The following is a 26,979-nucleotide window of genomic DNA, read 5'->3' on the forward strand; positions in this document are numbered from 1 at the left end:
CAACACCCTCCGCATGCTCCGCAGAATCTTCAAGTGGATTCCAACAGAGACCAGAAAGATGGTGACCCAAGCCCTCGTCAGCAGCAGACTTGACTACGGCAACGCACTCTACACAGGCATCCCAACCAAAGACATCAAACGACTCCAGCGTATCCAAAATGCCTCCGCCCGACTGATCCTCGACATACCCCGCCGATGTCACATCTCCCCTCACCTGAGGGATCTCCACTGGCTCCCGGTGGAGAAGAGGATCACCTTTAAACTTCTCACCCACGCTCACAAGGCACTTCACAACGCCGGACCCTCCTACCTCAACTCCAGACTCAATTTCTACGCTCCCACACGTCAACTTCGATCCGCCAACCTCACCCTCGCTGTCGTCCCCCGAATCCAGCGCAAGACCTGCGGCGGCAGATCCTTCTCCTTCCTCGCCGCCAAGTCCTGGAACTCTCTCCCCACATTTCTACGCCAGACCCAGGACCTCCTCGCCTTCAGGAGACTCCTCAAAACCTGGCTCTTCGACCGCTAACTGCAGCACACCTCCACCCCGCCCACCCCCCCCTTCCCCCCAGCGCCTCGAAACCCTGACGGGTACATAGCGCGCTTTATAAATATCGTGATTGATTGATTGATTGATTGAGAGTCTCAAGGCACTGAGGTGGGGGGGAGGTGCTGCTACTGCTTGAACAGCCAGATCTTGAGAAGTCTCCTGAAGGCAAGGAGGTCTTTGGTCTGATGCACTTGGATGGGGAGAGTGTTCCACGTCTTGGCAGCGAGGTGCGAGAATGATCTGCCACCGGTCATAGTTCTGCAGATGCGTTGGATGGTTGCGAGGGCAAGGTCGGCGGACATTACAAATAATTTGCTTTTTGTTTTGTTATATCCTTCTACCCTCAACAGTTAATGATGCAAATTCTTGATATAGGCTATGATGCTAAAAGGTGGGACAAGAATACTTTAAAAGAAACTTGGGTTTCTGGTGGGTCACTGAAACTAAGTGGTTGTGGGAGTTAGCACAAAAATGCCTTCCCCCACTCTTTACCTGTTGCCTGCTTTTTACAATTTTCTTAATTTTGCTCATTCCTCTGCTTATTTGTTGAATAGCATGCTCTTTGGTACCTGAGTTTAGTACCATCTTAAGTGCTCTTTGCTTTAATATATTATTCCATACTCTTTCAGATATAACTTTCTCATTGCTCTTCTGTACTTTAGCTTGATTGTAGATCTAAAATATCACACTAGGCTTTTGGCCACATCAATGAATGCTCCAGGGATTACACATACGGAGTGCATACATCCAACTGTCATCTTGGAATTCTGAAGTACATCTCTCATGAAATGAGCTATTACCAAGATTCCAAGTGTGCTAGTACTCTTGCCTGTAAACCCCCTATTATTAGGTGCTAATCTGAAACGTTTTCTGGTAAATCTCCAGCAGGAGCAGCCTGGTATATGGCTCACAGTATGATATTGCAAATAGATTGTCAGGTGAAGTGTGGTCCAACAGGTGTATCACTCCTAAATAGAGAAATGTATGCAATGTAAAATTTTACATGCTGAATGCACTCAGATTAGGAAAATACCTCACACAACATTGTACCTAAATTAGGAATTTTCATTCTGATGGTGTAAGCTTGTGAAATTTTCAGCATCTAACCTGGTCACGTATTTAATGACCGTTCAGGAACACAAGAACAACACAAACAACCAGAATGCAAGATCATGCTGCTGATCACAGCACTTGTGTTTTTTTGCACTGCAGCTTTAGCGTGAAATGTGTCCTTGCATCCAAAATGGATACAAGGATGCATTTCATACTAAAATATAGTACTAAATGCCAGATTTCCACTTAGCGTAATTATGTATAATTCCACATAATTTTTCAAAAATTCAATTTAATTATGCAAAAGGGAATAATATGGATATAGTACACTCCAAAAGAAATGTAATTAATCCTTGCTTGTAGGAAATCTGTCTTTTTTGCATGAACACCCTAGGCATTTTTGCCTTATTCTTCATCCTATTTTTGCTATCAGGGTTCTATGGTGTGACACTGCCAATCATTGCCATAATGCATGTACAAAGCCCTGAAAATGGTTAATTTGATGTGTTTACCTTTCTGATAAAGCTGTTATAAGTTGGTGCCCAAAAAGCATGTGTAATGAAAAGTTACATGTTGTTTGCATTGCAGTGTGTATATACACCACCCATAAATATGCCAAAAATATATGGCTGCCAAGAGCACCATTTTGCTCTGGCGTGGCTGCTGTTTAAAAACACTGCAGTGATACATGGAAAAGGAAAGTGCCTTTACTATGCATGAATACCCATTATTACAAGTTAACATGTTACCCCTAAAGTATGCCTTGTAAGGCACGGTGCTGAATTCTTAATACATAAAAAGTGGTAAACCACATATAAGGATAAGGGCATTAATACCCAAAGGCTGTTTTCACTGTGCAGGTTAGGCTAGGCTCTGAAGCTTGCCTAGGGATGCTGCACACTAGATTGGCAAGAAAACTGTGTTCATCCTCCTCATGTTTTTTTGCTGTGCAGAAGATAGGTCCAGTTGGACCTCACAGTAAAGGTACCTGGTCCTATTGAGCACTGTCCAGCTGCAACTTCCAGCATTGCCTGCTGGAGGATTTTGTGAAGCAAAGAAGAAACTAAGGGCCTGGTATAGAGTTTAGTAGATCAGCCCTCTGTCACAAACATGATGCATATCCCATCTGCCTTATGACAAGTGCATTAGGATATGGTGCACTTGTACTGTGGTGGACAAGTAATTTGTGTGCCAAACGCTAAAACAGGCCCTAAGTCAAAAGGTAAAACCTTGGACTAGGGTGAAGAAGCAAATTTATCCCAGTAGCTCTGAGGTGAAGCATAGGCAAGTATGAAATCCAGCTTTGTCCCACTCAGTCCTATTGGTGCCAAAATCAACAGCTTCCGCTAAAGCTTCATGATGACATCACAGGTTTCAAGAGATCCTCGACAACTTCAGACTTGAAACTTCCCCCACAGGCAGAGCTTGAGCTAAAAAAAAGTGACAGTACCTCAATGAAAAAAGTTTGACCAGGATGACTCTTAGCTACACAAAATCATAGTCAGTTTGCCTTGGCCCCAGTCAACCATAAACTGATACTTTTCAATTGTAATTTCCTTTTTGCTTCAGAACGTTTAAAAATCAGTTACATTATTTTGATAATTTTAGTGTTTTTGATTATTACGGTTTTCTCTAGTTTTCTAAATTTGTTATTAGAATTTTACTTTCTTTTATAATTGCTAGTAGAGCTCGAATTGAACATATATTTCTGTGGGAATCTGTGTGCAGCTTGTGATACAGCTACTATGGGTTGGCCAGGGTTTCAAAGAGACATATGCTGAGACCTAAAAGGTGTGGGTTTAATAAGCTAGTACGGGTTGCCCCTTGGCAAGTTAACAACACTCTCTAACGTTTGCTTACAGTGAGAGACACATCTGTATTCTTAGCCAGTGATGAGGTGCAGCTGACACATGCTTCAATTGGGTCAGCCAGGCTCACACAAAGCAAATGTTGCAAGTCGAATGTTGGCATTTCATGCTTGCAAAAACTTCCTGAAAGCATTTCTAATACAGGGTTCAGCGCACATTTGACTTCAGCTCACCAGGACAGATAATGAACTAGCACCATAAAATATCAGATCTGTGTTGCCAAAATTAGGAATGGGCCGAAACAATCTAAATCTACTATCTGCCCAACCCTTCCTGGGCAAGCACTTTTCATTAGTAGTGCCCCCTTACACTATTACTATTCTCTCAATCTCACCATCAAGACCAGGCCACCAAACTCATATCTGATTTTCATTTTATTGATGTTTATTCTTAGATGATAGAGATGCAGTTTCCAAATTTGTATTCTAAAGCACAAAGGTGGAACCAATTTATCACCTCCAACCAAACTCCTTCCTTCAAGGATAGTTCATCAACCACTTTCCAGCATGGCTGAACGTCCACTTTCAATGTCTTTCTCGTTTAGCTAATGTCCTGCTACATAAGTAATTGCTTCCTTCAAATAGACATCCTTCTTGACTTCACTGAATGTAGGAAAGTACCATATTGCCTGGCATGTTACCCCCATTGTTCACCTGTATGTAAGTTGGTTGTTGCCTGTATCTCTGGAATCCTGCTAGCCAGGACCCCAGTGCTCATAGTTTGTGGCCTGAATGTGTGTATCTGTGTAGTGAGTAACTGTGTCACGAGGCTCTGCTAACCAGAACCTCAGTGCTCATGCTCTCTCTGCCTTTAAAATTGTCTCTATAGGCTAGTGACCATTTTCACCAATTCTAATTGGCACACTGGAACACCCTTATAATTCCCTAGCATATGGTACCTAGGTACCCAGGGTATTGGAGTTCCAGGAGATACCTATGGGCTGCAGAATTTCTTTTGCCACCCATAGGGAGCTCAGACAAAGCTTACACAGGACTGCCACTGCAGCCTGAGTGAAATAACGCACACGTTATTTCACAGCTATTTTTCACTGCACTTAAGTAACTTATAAGTCACCTATATGTCTAACCCTCACTTACTGAAGGTAAGGTGCAAAGTTAATAAGTGTGAGTGCACCCTGGCACTAGCCAAGATGCCCCCACATAGTTCAGGGCAATTTCCCCAGACTTTGTGAGTGCGGGGACAAAATTACACGTGTGCACTACACATAGGTCAATACCTATATTTAGCTTCACAATTGTAACTTTGAATATGCCCATGTAACATGTCTAAGATCATGGAATTGTCCCCCCATGCCGAATCTGGCATTGTGGTGCCAATACCATGCATCCCCGGGGCTCCACTATGGACCCCGGGTACTGCCAAACCAGCTCTCAGTGGTTTTCTCTGCAGCTACCACTGCTGCCAACCCACAGACAGGGTTCTGCCCTCCTGGGGTCTGGGCAGCCCAGTTCCAGGAAGGCAGAACAAAGAATTTCCTCTGAGAGAGGGTGTTACACCCTCTCCCTTTGGAAATAGGTGATAAGGGCTGGGGAGAAGTAGCCTCCCCTAGCCTCTGGAAATGCTTTGAAGGGCACAGATGGTGCCCTCCTTGCATAAGCCAGTCTACCCCGGTTCAGGGAACCCCCAGTCCCTGCTCTGGTGTGAAACTGAACAAAGGAAAGGGGAGTGACCACTCCCCTGTCCATCACCACCCCAGGGGTGGTGCGCAGAGCTCCTCCAGTGTGTCCCAGACCTCTGCCATCTTGAATCTAGAGGTGTGAGGGCACAGTGGAGGCCTATGAGTGGCCAGTGCCAGCAGGTGACATCAGAGACCCCTCCTGATAGGTGCTTACCTGACTAGGTGGCCAATCCTCCTCTGAGGGCTATTTACGGTCTCTCCAGTGGGCTTTTCCTCAGATAACGACGTGCAAGAATTCACCAGAGTTCCTCTCCATCTCTCTCTTCGACTTCTGCCAAGGATCGACCGCTGACTGCTCCAGGACACCTGCAAAACTGCAACAAAGTAGCAAGAAGACTACCAGCGACATTGTAGCGCCTCAACCTGCCGGCTTTCTCAATTGTTTCCTGGTGGTGCATGCTCTGGGGGCTGTCTGCCTTCACCCTGCACTGGAAGCCAAGAAGAAATCTCCCGTGGGTCAACTGAATCTTCCCCCTGCTCCAGCAAGCACCAAACTTCAGCGTCACCAGTACTCTGGGACCCCTCTCACCCTGACGAGCCTGGCCCCTGGAACATAGGTGGTGGACCCAGGTGACCCAGACTGTCCAGTGGTCCAACTGTCCAAATTTGAAGGAGATAAGTCCTTGCCTCCCCTATCCAGACAGTAATCCTGTGTACCGCGTGAACTGCAGCTACTAGGGCTTCTGTGCACTTTTGCAAGGAATCCTTAGAGCACAGCCTTGCCCAGGTCCCCAGCACTCCGTCCTGCATTGCTCAACTCGCTGAGTTGACCACCAGCTTTGTGGGACCCTCTTTTGTAGTGTTGAGATGACCGCCTTGCTCAGTTTTCTTGAACCCATGTTCAAGTACTTCTGTGGGTGCCGCCATCTTGTGCGTGGGCTCTCTGTGTTGCTGAGGGTCCCCTCTGTCTCCTCTTCCAAGTGGTGACCTCCTGGTCCTAGGCAGCCCCCTTTTTCTTCAACCGCGACCTTCACAGCTAGCAAGGCTTCTTTGCGGTCTTTCTCCACAGAAACAGCTCTGCATCCTCCAGCACTCCGTGGGACATCTTCTGCACAAAGGAAAAGTTTCTGGCATATTTCGTTGTTGCAGAATCTTCAGTTTCTTCCATCCGAAGGCAGCCATTTTGCACCTTCACCCGGGGTTTAGTGGGCTCCTGCCCCCCCTGGACACTTTTGTGACTCTTGGACTTGGTCCCCTTCCTTTACAGGTCCTCAGGTCCAGGAATCCGTCTTCATTGCTTTGCAGTCTGTTGTGGTCTTTGCAGAATCTCCTATAATGAGTTTATTGTGTTTCTGGAAAGAAGTATCACTTTACTCCACCTTTTCAGGGTCTTGGGGTGGGGTATCTTGGACACCCTTAGTGTTTTCCTACACTCCCAGTGACCCTCTACACACTACACAAGGTCAGGGGTCCCTAAGTGGTTCGCATTCCACTTTCTTGGTATATGGTTTGTGTTGCCCCTAGGCCTATTGCATCCTATTGTATTCTACAGTGTTTGCACTACTTTTCAGTTTATTTACCTGATTTTGGTTTGTGTGTATATTTTGTGTATATTACTTACCTCCTAAGGGAGTATATCCTCTGAGATATTTTTGCCACATTGTCACTAAAATGAAGTACCTTTATTTTTAGTAACTCTGAGTATTGTGATTCTTATAATATAGTGCTATATGATATAAGTGGTATAGTAGGAGCTTTGCAGGTCTCCTAGTTCAGCCTAAGCTGCTCTGCTATAGCTACCTCTATCAGCCTAAGCTGCTAGAACACTAATAATCTACTAATAAGGGATAACTGGGCCTGGCACAAGGTGTAAGTACCCACTATAAGCCAGGCCAGCCTCCTACACTGCACCACACACTATTGTTACTAGAAGCCACTGACGTATTCACAGGGCATCTGTACATTCTCCAATTTCATCTTCCCATCTTGATCCATGATCCTCCTTTGCCTCCAGAGGTACGCACAGGTGTTCTTTCCATGAGGTATTCAATTTACCTTGAAACTATATGCTAACAATTTAGTTGACAATCTATCTAAACAGGCAGTTGATTTTTCTATTTTTATTTTTGTCAGCATATCAACCAGTGGACAGTGGGCCATTTTCAGAACACAGAGTTTATCTAACAAATATGCTTTACAATTCCCAACATCCAAAAACAGGGAAGCATTTATTTTTCCATCAGAGTATCTTTACAATTGTTGGACCTGGCCCTTTTTGCAGGGTCATCCTCAAACTTTTTGCCTCCTTCCTCCTTTTTTTCTGCCCTGTTTTTATTGGCTTTAGGACTCTGGGCACTTTACCATTTCTAACCAGTGCTAAAGTGCTCTCTGTCCACATTGTATTGGTGATTGGTTATCCATGATTGGCATATTTGATTTACTGGTAAGTCCCTAGTAAAATGCACCAGAGGTTCCCAAGTCCCATAAATAAAATGTTACTAGTGGGCCTTCGGCACTGATTGTGCCACCCATAGGAGTAGCCCTGTAAACATGTCTCAGACCTGCCAATGCAGTGTCCGCGCGTGCACTTTTGCACTGCCAATTCGACCTGGCAAGTGTACCCACTTGCCAGGCCCAAACCTTCCCTTTTACTACATGTAAGTCACCCCTAAGGTAGGCCCTAGGTAGCCTCATGGGCAGGGTGCAGTGTATTGAAAAGGTAGGACATTTACTAGTGTGTTTTACATGTCCTGATAATGAAATACTGCTAAATGTGTTTTTCACTATTGCAAGGCCTATCTCTCCCACAGGTTAACATGGGGATTTCCTTTAAATCTCTTTTAAGTGCAGTTTCTCATTGAGAACAAATGGCGATATGGAGTTTAGGGTCTCTGAGCTCAAAGTTGTTTTTTAGATTGTTTGAAAATGCCTCTTTTAGAAAGTGGGCATTTTCTTGCTTAACCATTCTGTGCCTCTGCTTGGCTCCCGAATCCATGTCTGGGTCAGACTGACAGATGGGCATTTTGTGAATTCCCTCTAGACAGTGACCCAAAGGAAGCTGAGGTATGTCCTGCATTTCCTGATGAGTCTTCGTGGGCTAGAGTGGGAGGGAGGAGCTGATACCTGCAGTTGAAAGGGCTGTGCCTGTCCTCTCACAATATTGTCTCCAACCTCCTAGAGTGTGTCTGGGGCAGGGCAAAGAAGAGGCAGGATCTTGTTCACAACAAAGATTTCCCTTTGAAGTTTGCCTACTTCAAAGACCAAAAGTATTGGACTCCTGGCCCCACAACTTTAGATTACTTCTGGATCAAGAAATACCTCTGCCAAGGAGAAGAGCTTGAGGACGACCTGCCACTCTGCCTGTTGCTTTGCTGCGCTGGCCTGCTGCTTCTGCCTCAAGAGGGAAACGACTGAACTTTGCTTTCTGAAATCCTGCTTGTGAAGTTTCTCCAAGGGCTTGGACTGAGCTTGACCTCAGTTCTGAAGTCTACAGGCCATCAAAGACTTAATCTGCCAGCACCTGGGCTCTCGTGCTGAGACCCCTACCCTGTCAAGTAGTGCCACATCAGTCCCTGGCCCTTGAAAGGAGAAGTTAGTGAACCCAAGGTGAAAATCCATGCATCGGAGCAGAGGAGCTGAAAAAGCGACACAGCGCCTACACTATGGCTGAAAAATGGTTGCAGCACCAGTGAAATTGGTGCATCGCCAGTTCAGTTTGGATTCATCACTGCTATGAGTCCAGATTTTCCATGCATCGTTCCTGGGCATCAAAATCTTCAACATCACCGCACAGACCGAGTCTGTTTGTCTGGATATCGACGCATGCGTTTCCTGCAAAAATGAATCGACGCATCACTTACCCAGCGGAGTAAGGAATCGACGCATCACTTGCTTTTCCGATGCACGCTCGCCTGTCAGGCTTTATTTTTTACGCATACCGGGTACTGTGTGGTAAAACAATGCATCCTTTGTTTTCTATGGATAAAGACTCTTTTTACTTTACAAATTCATATCTTTGCTTGTGTATGTTCTATTTTTGTCATTTTGGTCTTGTTTGATTTAGATAAATATTGGCTATTTGTTTCTAATCTGATGTGGAGTCCTTATGTGGTGTTTTCACTGTGTTACTGTGTGTTTTTGGTACAAATACTTTACACATGCCTCTGAGATAAGCCTGACTGCTTGTGCCAAACTACCAAGGGGGTGAGCAGAGTTTATCTGAGCTGTATATCTCCCTTACCCTGACTAGAGTGAAGATGTAAACTGACTGCCAACTAGAGACCCAGTTCCTCACAGTAATACAGAATAAACTGTTATGGGAAGAAATCTCACAAACACTTCATTTTCATCATCCGTTGGAGTCAGGACCACTCTCAAGCCATAAGAACTTGCACCATAGGCCATGCATTCCTCAAAAGAATTCTGGAGTGCAGGAGCTGTAAAAATACCTTTTTTGATTTGATTGAAACAAGATTCACATTGCTCAGACAAGTAGAATTCAGAATCTTTTTAGAGCGCTAATCTAAAACATTCAGTGACATCATCAAAACATTTGAAACAGTTCACATAAAATTCACACAAGCAAAGTCTGGAAAGTTCCTTTTTCCTATTAATTGGCACAGCAGACTTAGCAATACCTCTTCCGGACCTGGTTTTGGTTTCACACCTTCACCCATCAACACATCCCCCAGACAATACATTTCTTTTGTCATAAATATACATTCATCTTTCCTCAACATGAAGCCTTTATTCTCTAACACAGTCAATACTTGTTCACTAGCCTGATCATGCTTTGATTCAGTTTGGAAGGCAATGATTGATGAATTACTTTTAAACAAATTCAACATTGTTCTCTGGGACTTGTAGTCTCAGAAGCCAGACCAAAAGACATTCTGTGAAATTCATAGGTACCACTAAGTGTGATGAAAGTTTAATATTCAGCTCAGCCTGATGGTATGCTGCCTTTATATGGAGCTCAGCAAACAACTTAGTTTGTCCCACTTCTGTTATTAAATGATTCATCTTTGGCACAGGAAGGATTTCCACCATTTACCGAGGTTCACAAAAAAACACACTGATTTGACGTTTCCCGTGGTAGCATGATAGGTGAAAACCATGATCTTTCATCATTGGTTCTATAATTTGTTGTGAGGACATTTCTGGTAAAATAGTGCACTGCTCATTTCTCACTTTGCAAGGCATATTGCCCATATGTGTGTCACTGGGACACAATTCTGTTTGACCTTGATACTATTTGTGGGACATTTGAAATTGCCGAACTTGTCCTTGAAAAGGGCCCTATTGTTTCCAAAATAATGTCACACTTAATGACAACCAATGATACTGAACTCTTGTCACACTTGTCTTCCATGAAAGATACCAGGTTATTTTCTCCTGGCCCAATGATTATTTCAAATTCTGCCCGGCACTATCATACATTTATGGATATATTTGCTACATGCACATTTCCTTTAAATTTCAAATTTATAACTCTCAGGTCAGCCACAAAGTTATCGATAAGAGCAATTGTAATACATTAAAATGTGTGGGTGGTGACATCTGGACAAAATAGAAGTTTATCAGTTTAAAACCCTTTATACTTGGTGATTGAAACAATTATGAGCCTAGCTTCTTGTTAGAAATTGGGTCTCTAGTTGGCAGAGGTATCTGCCACAAACCTCGTCAGGGTAAGTCACAACACAACCTAAATTATCCTGTACTCGCCCTCTGGCAGCTTGGCACAAAGCAAAGCGATGCGCAATTTTCTGAACACACAGACTTGGTTTCTTACTGTGGTGCGGGGTTGATGCCAAATTGACACACGGACGATGCATGGAAAATTCAGATGCGCTATGATGATGGAACTGTGGTGAAATAGACACTTTGTTGATCCTGCAGCCGCTGCATTGATTATTCAGCCGCGGGGCACAGACATTGCGTAAAAGTTTTCACCACAGTGCATTGAGGTGTGGATTTTCTCCTTTAGGTGAAGTCTATGATGACCCTGAAACATCTTAACAGGAGGCAAGCTGAAAAGCATTTAGAGATCAGATGTGGTGGGAATTTTCTGATTTTAGGGGGTCACAGACCCAGTATACATGCCCATATGTGTGTTTTAAGTGAAAGAAATTTCAAACAGTGGTTTTGAAGTGCACCACTTCCCCTTTCAACCCAGTCCTGTCTTCCAGGACATCAGTGGGGGTTTATCAGTCCTTTGTGTGAGGTCAGGCCACTAGCCTTTGAAGTGTGAGTGAGAGCCCCCTCACCCTTTCTGCCCTGGAAGACCTATCAGTATGCAGATGAATGCAGATGTAGCTGAGTGTCCTGTGTTTATGGCTGTCTCTGTAACATGCACAAGGGAAGCTGTCAACCAGCACAGACCAGATCTGGATTGGAGACTGACTGTAGGGCTCAGAGAGCAGTAAGTGCAGAAAAATGCCTACTTTCTAAAAGTGGCATTTCTAAAATAGTAATGTTAAATCCAGCTTCACCAGTAAGTAGGATTTCTCACTTCCATTCCAACCATACCAAACATGACAATGCCACTCATTTCAGATCAGGAATTTCCACTTAACCAGTTGTGTGCCTTGGACGGGGTCACCTCGTCCAAGGCAGCGGTTCCCGTGTGCCTTGGACCAGGTCACCTCGTCCAAGGCACAGGAACTGGGGGGAGCGCTAGCGTTCCCCCCCTGTGCACCCCACCCACCCCCCCAGGGCGAGGATGGAAGGGGAAGCCCTTCCACCCCCGACCCCCCCCGGCAATCTGATGACATCAGCGCGCGCACTGCGCGCCGACGTCATCAAGTGTTGCCGGGACGCGCTGGAAGCCATTTGCTTGCAGCGCGTCGAGGGAAGAGGACTTGTATGGGTAAGTCCTTCCCTTTTTGGGGGTTTTGGGGGGGGGAAACAGACACGGGGGAAAGGAAAGGGTCTTTCCTCCCCCCGTGCCTGTTTTCACCAGATTTCTGCTCCACTAGACACCAGGGATATTTTGGGGTATGTTTATTTTCGGCCGATCTGCCCCCGGGGGGGGGGCGAAATCCACTAGACACCAGGGATTCATTTATTTATAAGTTTATTTTGGGGGCGACCCCTTGGGCAAGGGTCGTCCCCGCTGGGGGGCTATTTTATTTTGTATTTCACCCCCCCCCCCCCGGGGCAGATTGCCGATTTTACGGCCGATCTGCCCCCGGGGGGGGCGAAATCCACTAGACACCAGGGATTTACTTTTATATGTTTATTTTGGGGGCGACCCCTTGGGGGGGCTTTTTTTTTCTGTTTCGCCCCCCCCCCCCGAGGGCAGATCAGCCATGTTTTTGGACCATCTGGCCCCCGGGGGGGTTGAAGCACACTAGGCGCCAGGGATTGTGTGATGTGTGTGTGTGTGTGGTGTGTGTTTGGGGGCACCCCTTGGGCAAGGGTCGCCCCCCCAAAGTGGGGAAAGTTCGTATTGGCCATCTCTGCCCCCTTTGGGGGCAGATGGGCCTATTTTTGTAGGCCTATCTGTCCCCAAGGAGGGCAGAAACCACCAATACGCCTGGGACTTTTTTTTTTCCCTTTTTTTTGTTTTGTGCTGGGGGTGCCCCCTTTGGGAAGGGTAGCCCCCTAAAGGGGGCACAGAGCTGTTGCCCATTTCTGCCCCCCTTGGGGGCAGATTGGGCATTTTTTTTTACGCCCATCTGCCCCCAAGGTGGGCAGAATCCACTTAGGTACCGGGGACAATTTCTAAGTTCTTGGTGGTGGGGTGTTTGTCAACTGGCGAAGTATTTGTATTTGTGATTATAACAATTTCTTTCTTCTTTTTCTTCTAGTTCAACGCTTTTGCTTCCTTTGCTGTGGATCCTTGCGATTTTGGCAGTAGTTGTCCTGCGGTTTGCATAGTTGCATGTTTTAGGTAAGTGAAAGCAATTTACTCCAAAGGAGTATTGTTGACATGCATGAATGACATGTTTGTAGGTGGTGTACTAAATGCAGTATTGTGTGTGAAATTGTCCTTAGATTTGAGCACTATGATATTTGTGTTGTCATATGTCTAATTTGCTTTTTTCTTTTTTCTTTTTAGTGGGATATCATTGGTGATTGCTGTGTCTGTGCATAGTAGTTGCTTGGTGAGTAGCTTTTTCAGGCAAGTGAGTGGTATAGTTTTTTAGTACATAACTCTTTGTGATAAAGCTACACTTTGTTTATTACTTATTTTAGTGCTAGTTGTTGTTGGCAATCCATTTGTTGTTAGTGAGGATCATGGCTAGCCGCAGAGTGACCGCTCAGCAGGTTGTTGGCATGCTCTTTGAGTCGTCTTCAGACCATGATTACAAGACTGACTCTGCATCTGAGGCAGAGGAGGAAGTGGGAGATTCTGGAAGTGAGTTTTCTGTCCGAGAGTATTCTTCTGATGAGGAAGCTACTCTCAGTGCAGATGAAGGGCCTGTTGTAGAGGAGGACATTGATGTGCCTAGAGTGCAGCAGCCTGGGGCTCAAGGGTTTCCCATTAGAAGACCTGACACCTGGATTGCCCCAAACATGGAGCAGCCACAGTTACCTGCATTTACTGGTCTCCCATGGTGTAGAGTCAATACGGAAAACTTTTTGCCTGTCCATTTCTTTCACTTGTTTATGGACGATGTATTTTTGGAAGAGATTGTGGAGCAGACTAATTTGTATGCAGAGCAATATTTGAGGGACAACGCTGCCAGACTTAAGCCTCAGTCTAGAGCTACTCAGTGGGTTCCCACATATCTGGAAGAGATGAAAAAGTTTTTAGGTTTGACTTTTTTGATGGGGTTGATCAGGAAGCCATCACTGGCTTCTTATTGGTCTACTAGTCCCTTGATGGCAACGGCTATATTTCCTGTAACTATGACACGTAATCGGTATTTGCTTCTTCTTCGTATGCTGCATTTTGTAGACAGTGCTTTAGCCTTGCCACGAGATCACCCTGATTGTGACCGTCTTTTTAAGATTAGGCCTGTCCTTGATCATTTTGTAGATCAGTTTTCAGAGGTCTATGTTCCAGGCAAAGAGATAAGTGTGGACGAGTCTTTGGTCCTTTTCAAGGGGCGTTTAGTTTTTAAGCAGTACATTCCTAGTAAGAGGGCACGGTATGGGATTAAATTGTATATGCTGTAAGAAAGCAGTACAGGATATGTGTATAATTTCCGGGTCTACACTGGTAGGGATTCCAGTATTGACCTTCCTGGTTGTCCGGCCACTTTTGGAGTTAGCGAAAAAATTGTGTGGGAACTTGGTAGACGGCTGTTTAACAAAGGTCATCATTTGTACATAGATAATTTCTACACTGGAGTGCAGTTGTTCAAGGAGTTGTTTAGAGTGGACACTGTTGCTTGTGGCACAATCCGTTCTAACCGGAAAGGCTATCCAAGGGAACTTGTCTGTAAAAAACTTGAGAGGGGACAGTGCAGTGCCTTGTGGAATAATGAGCTGCTAGCTCTGAAATTTTCAGACAGGAGGGATGTGTACATGCTGTCAACCATCCATGATGAGAGTACTTCCCCTGTGACTGTTTGGGGTCAGGTTGCGGAACATGGCACATGGGTGGTGTTGATAGAGTAGATCAGAGGTTGGAACCTTACACTGCTCTTCGTAAGTCTTACGTGTAGTGTAAAAAGTTGGCCCTACATTTATTTCATTTGGCAACTTTTAATGCTTTTATTGTATTCAAGGATTGTTCACCTGAGTTAAGGATGACATTTGTTAAATTTCAGGAGTCGGTGATAGAAAGCCTTATTGTGGTGGAACAGGCAAGAGTTCCTAGAGTAGAAGTGGTGGAGGATGTGGCTAGATTGAAAGATCTGCACTTTCCAGATCACATTCCTCCCACTCCCAAAAAAGACTTGCCCACAAAGAAATGTAGAGTATGTGCCCGGAGATTAATCCGGAGGGAGAGCCGGATGTACTGCCCCGAATGCCCTTCATAGCCTGGGCTGTGTGTGCCCAGCTGTTTTAGAAGTTACCACACAAGGAAAAACTTTTGGGAAATACCGTGAGCGTAAACTGTCTGTTTTATATTTTCATATGTTGAGTTTCACGGTTGGCATCACTGTCATGTATTTAGTTAGAGCTTTTGTGTTTGTAGTTTTGTACTTATTTTATAATTAGTTAGTGGTTTCTTTGTTGTTTATAAACAAAAAAAAGTGATGGCGTGTGCGTGGAGTGGCGCTTGGCTGGTGGTGTGCGTGGGGTGACGCTTGGCTGGCGGTGTGCGTTGGGGGCGCTTGGCTGGCGGTGTGCGTGGGGTGGCGCTTGGCTGGCGATGTGGGTGGGGTGGTGCTTGGCTGGACGGTGTGCGTGGGGTGGCGCTTGGCTGGCGGTGTGCATGGGTTGGCGCTTGGCTGGCGGTGTGCGTGGGGTGGGGCTTGGCTGGCGGTGTGGATGGGGTAGCGATTGGCTGGTGGTGTGCGTGAGGTGGCGCTTGGCTGGCGGTGTCCGTGGGGTGGGGCTTGGCTGGCGCTGTGGGTGGGGTGGCGCTTGGCTGACGGTGCCAGCCAAACGCCAGTCCACATACTCATCAGCTGGTGTGATTACTGTATCAGATATGTGGGCGTATGAATGTGATGGGCCCTTGACTGGCGCTGTCTGTCGATGTGAGTCTTGTAATGTGATGGGCCCGTGGCTGGCCGTGTGAATGGTCTTGTGCATGTCATGTATGAAAGGTGTGTGAATGGACTGTAAAGCGGTTGGTGCCTTGTCATGGCTTTACAGCTCACGAGCTGTGAGTCATTGGTTCAGTTTTTTGGCCTTTCAGTTATTACCAGTGCATTTCACTTTTGTGAAATCTCTTGTTAATAAATTTGATCTACTGAACCATCACTCACACTCGTGCCAAATCCAACCAGTATGTGTGGTACAAATGACAAAACCTGCTCCGCTGTAATCAGGCGTCGCAGCACACTTGAGACACGCTAGGTGTCTCAGGTGGGACCCCGATAATGAAGTATGCCAACAACTTGGTTGGTGGGTGAGGGGTCTTTTTCACATAACCAAAGTGCGTTTCTTTTCACAATTTTAGTGTTTGGCACATCACAGACGTATGTGGACACATCAAAATGATATATTACAAAACTACCTGTGTTTGGGGGGGAGGGGCCACCTATGTTTTTGGTCCTGGGTGCGGCCTTTATCTGGGGAAACCTACCAAACCCAGACATTTTTTAAAACTAGACACCCCAAGGAGTGCAGGGAGATGTGGCTTGCGTGGATCCCCCAACATTTTCTTACCCAGACGCCTCTGCAAACCGCAAAATTTGCTTAAAAAAGCATATTTTCCTGACTTTTGTTTGTACAATCACCGCTCCAGCACAAAATTCCTACTCCCCAGCGTTCCCCTCTGTCTCCCAAGTAAAATGACACCTCACTTGTGTGGGTCCCCAAAGCAGAGTCAGCCTAAAGATATATAAAAGAAGAATATGTCCTTTTCAACTTGCTGTGCTATCCCCTCTATCTCTACAAGTTTTTGGCCTTATTCTGTTGCAGGCACCAGGCCCACCCACACAAGTGAGGTATCATTTTTATTGGGAGACTTGGGGAACGCTGGGTAGAAGGAACTTTGTGGCTCCTCTCTGATTCCAGAACTTTCTGTCACCAAAATGTGAGGAAAATGTGTTTTTTTAGCCACATTTTGAGGTTTGCAAAGGATTCTGGGTAACAGAACCTGGTCAGAGCCCCACAAGTCACCCCATCTGGGATTCCGCTAGGTCTCTAGTTTTCAAAAATGCACAGGTTTGGTAGGTTTCCCTGGGTGCCAGCTGAGCTAGAGGCCAAAATCTACAGGTAGGCACTTTGCAAAAAACACCTCTGTTTTCTTTCAAAAAATGTGATGTGTCTACGTTGCGTTTTGGGGCATTTGCTGTCGCAGGCGCTAGGCCTACCCACACAAGTGAAGTATAATTTTTATCGGGAGACTTGGAGGAACGCTGGGTGGAAGGAAATTTGTGGCTCCTCTCTGATTCCGGAACTTTCTGTCACTAAAATTTGAGGAAAATGTGTTTTTTTAGCTAAATTGTGAGGTTTGCAAAGGATTCTGGGTAACAGAACCTGGTCAGAGCCCCACAAGTCACCCCATCTTGGATTCCCCTAGGTCTCTAGTTTTAGAAAATGCACAGGTTTGGTAGGTTTCCCTAGGTGCCGGCTGAGCTAGAGGCCAAAATCTACAGGTAGGCACTTTACAAAAAACACCTCTGTTTTCTTTCAAAAAATGTGATGTGTCCACGTTGCGTTTTGGGCCATTTCCTGTTGCGGGTGCTAGGCCCACCCACACAAGTGAGGTATCATTTTTATTGGGAGACTTGGGGGTATGCTGGGTGGAAGGAAATTTGTGGCTCCTCTCTGATTCCAGAACTTTCTGTCACCAAAATGTGAGGATAATTTGTTTTTTTAGCCAAATTTTGAGGTTTGCAAAGGATTCTGGGTAACAGAACTTGGTCAGAGCCCCAGAAGTCACCCCATCTTGGATTCCCCTAGGTATCTAGTTTTAAAAAATGCACAGGTTTGCTAGGTTTCCCTAGGTGCCGGCTGAGCTAGAGGCCAAAATCGACAGGTAGGCACTTTGCAAAAAACACCTCTGTTTTCTTTCAAAAAATGTGATGTGTCCACATTGCGTTTTGGGGCAGTTCCTGTCGCGGGCGCTAGGCCTACCCACACAAGTGAGGTATCATTTTTATCGAGAGACTTGGGGGAACGCTGGGTGGAAGGAAATTTGTGGCTCCTCTCTGATTCCGGAACTTTCTGTCACCAAAATGTGAGGAAAACTTGTTTTTTTAGCCAAATTTTGAGGTTTGCAAAGGATTCTGGGTAACAGAACCTGGTCAGAGCCCCACAAGTCACCCCATCTTGGATTCCCCTAGGTCTCTAGTTTTAAAAAATGCACAGGTTTGGTAGGTTTCCCTAGGTGCCGGCTGAGCTAGAGGCCAAAATCTACAGGTAGGCACTTTGCAAAAAACACCTCTGTTTTCTTTCAAAAAAATGTGATGTGTCCACGTTGCGTTTTGGGGCATTTCCTGTTGCGGGCGCTAGGCCTACCCACACAAGTGAGGTATAATTATTATCAGGAGACTTGGGGGAACGCTGGGTGGAAGGAAATTTGTGGCTCCTTTCTTATTCCAGAACGTTCTGTCACCAAAATTTGAGGAAAATGTGTTTTTTTAGCCAAATTGTGAGGTTTGCATAAGGATTCTGGGTAACAGAACCTGGTCAGAGCCCCACAAGTCACCCCATCTTGGATTCCCCTAGGTCTCTAGTTTTAAAAAATGCACAGGTTTGGTAGGTTTCCCTAGGTGCCGGCTGAGCTAGAGGCCAAAATCTACAGGTAGGCACTTTGCAAAAAACATCTCTGTTTTCTTTAAAAAAATGTGATGTGTCCACGTTGCGTTTTAGGGCGTTTCCTGTCACGGGTGCTAGGCCTACCCACACAAGTGAGGTATCATTTTTATCGGGAGACTTGGGGGAACATAGATTAGCAAAACAAGTGTTATTGCCCCTTGTCTTTCTCTACATTTTTTCCTTCCAAATATTAGAGAGTGTGTAAAAAAGACATCTATTTGAGAAATGCCCTGTAATTCACATGCTAGTATGGTCACCCCGGAATTCAGAGATGTGCAAATAAACACTGCTCCTCAACACCTTATCCTGTGCCCATTTTGGAAATGCAAAGGTTTTCTTGATAGCTATTTTTCACTCTTTATATTTCAGCAAATGAATTGCTGTATACCCGGTATAGAATGAAAATGCACTGCAGGGTGCAGCTCATTTATTGGCTCTGGGTACCTAGGGTTCTTGATGAACCTACAAGCCCTATATATCCCCGCAACCAGAGAAGTCAGCAGATGTAACGGTATATTGCTTTTGAAAATCTGACATTGCAGGAAAAAGTTACAGAGTAAAACGTAGAGAAAAATTGATTTTTTTTTACCTCAATTTCAATATTTTTCTTTTTCAGTTGTTATTTTCTGTAGGAAACCCTTGTAGGATCTACACAAATGACCCCTTGCTGAATTCAAACTTTTGTCTACTTTTCAGAAATGTTTAGGTTTCTGGGTTCCAGCATTGGTTTCACGCCCATTTCTGTCACTGACTGGAAGGAGGCTGAAAGCGCAAAAAATAGTAAAAATGGGGTATGTCCCAGTAAAATGCCAAAATTGTGTTGAAAAATTGGGTTTTCTGATTCAAGTCTGCCTGTTCCTGAAAGCTGAGAAGATGGTGGTTTTAGCACCGGAAACCCTTTGTTGATGCCATTTTCAGGGGAAAAACCACAAGCCGCCTTCTGCATTTTTGCTGTATTTTGGCTAATTTCTTGGTCTCCTTCAGGGGAACCCACAAAGTCTGGGTACCTCTAGAATTCCTAGGATGTTGGGAAAAAAAGACGCAAATTTGGCTTGGCTAGCTTATGTGGACAAAAAGTTATGAGGGCCTAAGCGCGAACTGCCCCAAATGGCCAAAAAAAGGCCTGGCACAGGAGGGGTAAAAGGCCTGGCAGCGAAGGGGTTAAAATAATATAAGGGAGTTTCCTATGCTGACCTATAAAAGGGAAAGGCTTAGTGAACAATTGGCTTTGGGAGTTTTTCGTTACTAGGACATGTAAATCTTACAAATACATGCCCTGCTTTTACTTACATGGCACACTGCCCTATGGGCTACACAGGCCCTGCCTTAGGGAGACATATGCTATAGAAGTGGAGTTTAAAGCTTGACAAGTAGTTTTAAATGCTAATTCGAAGCAGCAGTGAAACTAGACACACAGGCCTTGCAATTGCAGTCCTGGGACATGGTTAAGGTGCGTCTTATGTAGGTTGCACATGCCCATTAGTAGCATTTAATTTACTGGCGTGAGCACATATAGTGCACTTTACTAGGGACTTATAGGAAGATTAAATATACCAATGGGGTAGGAGCCAAATTTACCATGTTTAGGGGAGAGAGCACAAGCATTTTGGCACTGGTCAGCAGTGTTAAAGTGTGCAGAGTCCTAACATCAACAAAAATGAGATCAGAAAAATGGAGGGACGGCGGCAAAAAGTTGGGATGGTTGCCTTCAGGAATCAGCAGACTCTAAGTCGGTGATAATGTTTAAATAAAGAAAACAAGCGGTAGTCTCTTTAACAAAAATACAGTATATTTTCCTTAAACGAAAAAGGATTGTGTTTACAATAAAAAAGTTTTCTTTTCTTTTTTTAAGTTTCATTGAGAGTTGGCAGTGGTTCTGCAGACCATGGCAAACTTTCACTGAAGCATTGTTAGCAACATTCACAAGGGGGAACAAGTTTAAATGTCACCCCTTTTATCTTTGTGAATTACATACCAAAACATTTGAGGTCAGTATTTGATCAATTCAATTAGGTCACAAAACACTGATACATTCCTCTTTGAATTTAGAGGGGGGTTGACACTTTCATGCCCCCTCCTGTTTACGAATTCGAAAGGGTCACAAAAGCCCTTTTGAAAGAAATAACTTTCTGACCCCTGAAAGGGTATTTGTTTACAAAGTATGGTCCTGATTTATACTTTTTGGTGCAAAACTGCTCTAATGCAGTTTTGCACCGAAACGTTTAGCACCGGCTTGCACCATTTCTGTGCACCAGCCGGGCACCATATTTATCGAATGGTGCAAGCCGGTGCAAAGGGTAGGCTAGCGTCAGTAAAAATGACGTTAGTCGGTTGGAGCTAGCGGTATGGAAGAAGGGGATTTTGCACCAAAAAATTATGTTAGGCAAGTTAGATTTTTAAAAAATGACTCTAACCAGATTAGCGTCATTTTATGGTGCTACACCTAACATGAAATATGTTTAGAAAAGGCAGGAGTCATGCCCACCACCCCAATGGCCAGCACAAGGGGCAAGGCTCCCCTGGGCATGGCCAATGCACCCTGTGTCATGTATGGGGGCCCATTTCAGGGCCCCCTAGGGCACTTTCAAAAATAAAATTAAATACCTGCCTGTACTTACCTGGGATGGGGTCCCCCATCCTCTGCAGACCCTCTGGTGTGGGTGGGGGTGTCCCTGGGGTCTGGGGAGGGCACCTGTGGCCTTATTCCATGGTGTTCAACCATGGAAATAGGCCCACAGGTCCCCTAAAGACTGCCCTGACCCAGGTGTTAAAAAACTTGCTTTGCCCCATTTTTGACCCCTCCTCCCTCCCATGCACCATTTTTGTACAGGAGTACAAATATGGTGTTAAGGCCATAGAGTCATTTTTTGCACGGGAACGCCTACCTTGCATCTCATTAAGGCAAGGTAGGTTTCCACGTACAAAAAATGACTTTAACTCCATAAACTTGGAGCTAGATATTTCTTAACATATGGTTCACAAAATATTTCATTTCACTGGTTTGCACTAAATCCATTATCGTCACTATACGCTGTTTGATATTTGTACTTGGCAACTGCTTAAAAGTATGGAATTTCCTCCTTACATTTAAGACATTAATTCTGGTGTGATGAGCTTACTGGGTCCTTTATGGCTTCTTAATATGCCTTGACACCATCGTAACCTATTCACTTTCTAAAAGTATGCCCCTCACACACTTGTTGCATATTAATGTTTTGTTAAAATGTCTTTCACATTACTTCTAGTAAGTTCACTTTCTGCGTGTATGTTCGATTTCCAGTCAAAGACAAGGCATAGCCTGGCTTACTGTGCAGTGAGACACACATCCATAGCAACTGCTGGACATGTTTTATTTTGATTCTGCCTCCTTGCTGTTCCTTCGCAGCAGCCTCTCCAATGATCAGCAGATGCTACTGCACCATGACTAGTAAATACTGAAGGACTAATGTCAGTCTACTCTATATGTGGGGAAGGGTGAGGCACAACCCACCAATTCCAGGCCAAATCATAATCTGTTCCCCAACTGCACCCCCTAAAAATCTTACATCATTCTCATTGAGCACATCACATCTTAACAACTTCTGTCACATATCTGCCAATCTAGCACACTGTCATGACACGCCTAATATTCACATTCACACCGTCATAATGAAATGTAAAATTGTGTTGAGGCAATACTATGTAATGCTGGCTCCATTTGAAACTACCCCTGAAACACATTCGTGCTGCAACTACATATTGGTTTTATTTATTTCAGCCTTTTGCATTTTTTTTCTTTGTCATGTTGTTTTTGCGTATAGAGGACCATCCATGACTCGACCTACCCTCTCCACTGCTGTCCCTCCCTCTTAGCTTCCCAGTGGTACTTTTGTTAACTCTCACGATCACTACCTCCAATTTAGACTGTTCTTGAGGCACTGGGCCTCCTATGTGCGCCCTGACTTACCCCTGCTTTCCAGCGTCGTCAACAGCAAAAACAATTGTAAGCATTGTGTTCCCGACGTCTATCAGATTTCTGACAAAAAAAAAAGATTTCTGACCGAAACACTGACAACGCGACATTTCTGTTGCCAGTATACCTTTGCAATATTCCTTGATGACGACTGCATGCACTCCCAGAATTCCTTCTGTTCTATTTCCAGTGAGACTCGGGCTGTGGGTGAGACAAACATGCTATGATTTCCTTAAAACGAAAAAACAAGGGAAACGATTTTCTATGCTTTTTTGTCTACATTATAGCTTTAATATCCCAACGTTGGATTTGTTACATTTTGAAGTATGAATCATATGTAATTGCAAACATGGTACTTGTGGCCACTTTCTGTTTACATTGTGCATACCTCTAAAGTGGATCCATCCAAGAAATGCTAAGGCCAGCGCAGTGTTTATTGTTTCAATTTAGTGAGGATGGCTTGTTTCCAATGCAAAGCCAAAGGCTAGAAGTGGATTACAGTCTGCAGGCTTAAGACGCACACCGGCTTCCCTTGTGAATATTGTACTGTTTGATCCCAGTTTGAATAAAATAATCAAAACACGTTGTCGGAATTATGAGCTTTACAAGTGTATTATCCAAGCAGTGCAGTCCAGATTATATGAATGAGACTGAAGTTTGCAAAATGGACTGTACAATATAAAATAAGCATTAGAAATCACAACAGCATTAGAAACCAGTCAATTGTAATTTTTCTTCGCTTTGAATTGACTTTATATGTAATAATTTAAAACAATCAAAGTCATGAGGTTTTTTACTTAGCTAAAGCAAAATCAAATGTATGTTATAGGGTTTACCTCAAAAGGATCTCTCAGTCATCTGTGTTGGGAATCCAATGTAGGATGAATACTTGCAAATATTCCCGCGAGAACATTCAACGTTCAAGGGTAAATTTGTCAGCGCCTTCATGATATAAGCTTCTTTATTTTTATAAAAGGGTGTTTAGGGCTGCTAAAGCATTTTAACCAGTTTGCAGCACTATAAATAACAAATATTACCATTAGTGATATTCATTTTATTGAAAAATAGGAGGCTGAGTCTGCTCCCTCTGGCCTGGAACCTGTGATCTGCGGGTTAAACAAAGATCTCAGCAGCAAGCGCTAAACTCTATAAGCCATAATATTAACGAATTGTGACAATAGCAATATTAACATTTGATGTAAAACATTTGACCTCTTACTGACAACTTTCGTTTTGTCATAAATATCCCTTTTAAGAGTATCATTTGAAACAACTCTGGACATGCCTTTGCAAGAAATACGGTACTTTGTGGTTTTCTTTTTTTATATATTCGTTAATTTTTTTTCCGAACCACTTATTGACAGGTTCGTTTGCAGAATATTCTGTTGGTATCCAAGAGCCACATCTGTTCGTTCATCGTAAATGGATTTGCCAAACATATAAATATATTCCCGTGCTTTGCATTCTTTTCGCATATGGGTTGTGATGTCACATTTAAACTGCCCCATTGCAGTGAAACATCACTTGTGGTCTGTAATCAATTACAGACCTACAGTAGTGAAATCATATTCCCCCTCCTCGTCTTCCTGGCACTCTAACCATATTTCAGCTGCCGCCCAAAAGATCAAACGTGTTACAAGACCTCCCTGCGTTAGTTGACATTTAGAAATGTTCAGCGATCACCAAGGAAATATATTGTAATGTCTGGTTGAAGGGATTAGCTCTCCCAGGCCAATTATAGAAATGCAATATGGAGTGGGCTGTTTAAACAGTCAAGTATTTTAGGAAGTCTGATCTCATGTAATTACAACTCAACATTGCAAAAATATGACTTTGTGTACAAAATAGCCTATATAATCCATATTGAGCTGCAGTGCGGTAAAACCATGGAATTATTTAAGGTACACAGCGGTCAACTAATTATGTTAGTTCATTATTAATTATTTTATTTCCGTGTACCGTTTGCTTGTTTCCCTCCTTCATGCCTGCGTAAATCGTTTTTGGAATTGACAAAACATTCTGTCGTAAATGGATTTGCTTTAGGATTTACTCACTTGACGATTGTCATGTGAGTAAATCCACTCTGCCAAGAGGGAATGGATGCTCCGGGATTGTGAATACTCGTGAGGCTATTCACATCCAACAGAGGTACATGTGTATGTGTGCATGTGTACATGTGTATGTCTCTTCAGCCTCTTTTCACACTGAAAAGACTGGAAATGTATCCCTGACCAGGACAGGTGCAGATCTAATTCCAAGATAGGAAACGGAAGGAAACACTCCCAAAAAGTTGGGATTGTAACGGAAGGGGTGTCTCTTTGGGGAAAAGCTTTCCCAGGGAGAAAGAAGACATAATGTTAACAAGCAAGTGCAAATGTTTTTGCTTGTCAGATTTTGGCAAGAGCAAACATACTTAAAAATGGAATTCCTAAAAAAAATCCAGGAGTGAAACTGTTAGAGGTTTCCAGGTGTTACTTGACAAACGTTTGTGCTTAAAAAATGAGCAAATCTACACACATGCAAGTTTATATATCTCTGGGTGTATATTTCTTGTTTTAATCTGCGCTTCGACCTTATATCTATTATTTATCCTTTCCTGCCAAACCCCTTTCACATGTTGAGTTATGTTGATCATTATTATCAGAAGACATTAGCCAACTAATACACTGTTGCCTGTAGCTAGTAACATTAATATTATGCACGAGAGCTTCTGCCAGCCAGATACCAAATATAGGGCCTCATCTTGGTAAATAGAAGATAGAGATTTTTGTTTTTAACTTTAGCCCCTTTTCTGTGGCGGATGAACTTGTTCATGTCCATCGCACTGGCACCACAATCCAGTGGATGTGAAAGGGTCGCCCAATGTGGGGACCATGGGAAAACCTATGCTCTGATAATTTAAATATTTATGGCGGCCAAATTGGAATCAGCCCTGCCCGCTGCCACTCGCAAATGTGTCCTGACATCACTAGCCCGCTGGATGACCCACACAAACGTCTGGTGGGATTTCGCCCCTCTGAACGCCTGCAAAAACATGGGTATGCATTGCTGGAAAGACAAGAGATTCTACTTTCCTGTGACTTCGCTCCCAAAAGCATTGCTGCTTGTGAATCACAGCCACATGGCACTATAAAAGCAGGAATACTCAGTAGGCCACCAAGGAGATTTGTTTTGGGGGTGCTGACCCGTCCTCCAGGCACAACATATTGGCTGCTTTCTCTTCCCAAGGGGACCTGATGGGCCCCCCAGAAGGGTGCAATCACCTCCTCAATTTATGAAAAATGACAGCATAATTCTGTTTGTGGTTGTTCCTGCCTGAGGGCTTTCTACCACTCCGGCCAGGAAACGTGGCATATGGTGTAGCACTGGAAAGGGAAAAGCCTTCATTTTCCAGTGTTGGCCTTCTGTCATGGATTGTAGCTCATTGATCATGACAAGGACTGCAGTCCCTGACCTGGGAGCCAACTAGGTCACAAGGGACGTTTTTGGAGGTACAATCGACCCACAACAGTGCAGGGATGCCCCCCTCCGGGAGATAGTTTATTTTTGTCCCACTACAGCATAAGCAATGGTTCAGCCCACTTCAGGTATTGGCTAACGTAACTGTGAGTGATGGCATTATATATTATAGAGACTTACAGGCAGCCCTTTTTATCCATATGTCAATTGTTGTGTCACTGACATTTGTCTTTGGCCAACTTCAGCCATACACCATGGGACAATAGGTCTGTCCCCCCTCACTGATTACTTACCATCACTGTAAGTGATAGCATTTTGCGAATTCACAATGAGCACGGCCTATCACAAAATAGGCCCCTCCAGTTCCATAGTCTACCATGAAAACATGTATATATGTTTGCTTTAAGCCAATGTTTTTTAGACTGAGGAGGTCTCAGCAGCATTCCGAAAAATAATGTTTTGCCTAAATCAGGATTTTATTTTGAGGGTGAGTGTTCTGTGCACTAGGGGGGTATAATTAATTTTCTGCTTTTTGCCATGGCCTCCCCCAGGAAATTGGAAATGTAAAATTGTAATTGCACTTTAGTTTACCGTACTGTGTTGCAAGTTACAGTCATTTTTTTTGTCTGTGTTAGGTTTTGTTCTACTTTGTACAGTACAGTTTTACTAGTCTACTCATACAGTTTGGGCATCACCCATCTTCCCATCGGTCACTACCAGAGATCATGAGATGTGATTATTCCTCATAATATCAAAGAAAAGTAAATAATCAGGACTTATATGCACTGGACACACTTTCAGGCAAGGTGGAGGTGGTGACGGGTGCACTACCATTAGCCCTGGCCATGATCTACTTTGCTATCCTTAAAAGAGAAAAGACAAAGAAGACACTGATTAGTACTATGTAGCGAAATAAGCACTCTTGAAAATGAACAGGTAAACTGTTAGACTTTCCATCCTTGGTGTGGTCTCCCTTAACTTTTTTCCTCTGTTTCCCAGGTTGCTAATGTGTGCTGGACTCTGTTTTTGCTGTTTTTGTTACTCTGGGCACTTTACCGCTGCTAACCAGTGCTAAAGTGCAAGTGCTCCTTTACAAAATGTGTATGTAATTGGCTTATCCATG

Source organism: Pleurodeles waltl, chromosome 4_2, assembly GCF_031143425.1.
Source record: "Pleurodeles waltl isolate 20211129_DDA chromosome 4_2, aPleWal1.hap1.20221129, whole genome shotgun sequence".
In the NCBI taxonomy this organism is placed as follows: Eukaryota; Metazoa; Chordata; class Amphibia; order Caudata; family Salamandridae; genus Pleurodeles; species Pleurodeles waltl.